We start from the raw sequence: 268 nt of genomic DNA, 5'->3' as shown, positions 1-268 counted from the left end.
TTTTTCATTTGTAATTCATATAGAACTTCTAATTTATTATTATTATTGTTAGGGGATGTGGCACTGGGACCGTCAAGTCTATTGTGCCCCCTTCTGGGCTTAGAGTAGGTCTGTAAGCCCTGTTGCGTCAATAAAAAGTAGTATAACTTCTAATTTATAAAAATATAGAAATGAAATAAAAATACAAACTTGTTGAAGATAATTGTTGAGATTAGCATTTTCGATAAAAGAAAGAAGGTCTTGCAATGTCTTCCTTCTGAATGAAATA

Source organism: Teleopsis dalmanni, chromosome 2, assembly GCF_002237135.1.
Source record: "Teleopsis dalmanni isolate 2A chromosome 2, ASM223713v2, whole genome shotgun sequence".
Classification (NCBI taxonomy): Eukaryota; Metazoa; Arthropoda; class Insecta; order Diptera; family Diopsidae; genus Teleopsis; species Teleopsis dalmanni.
This window is presented reverse-complemented; position numbering follows the sequence as displayed.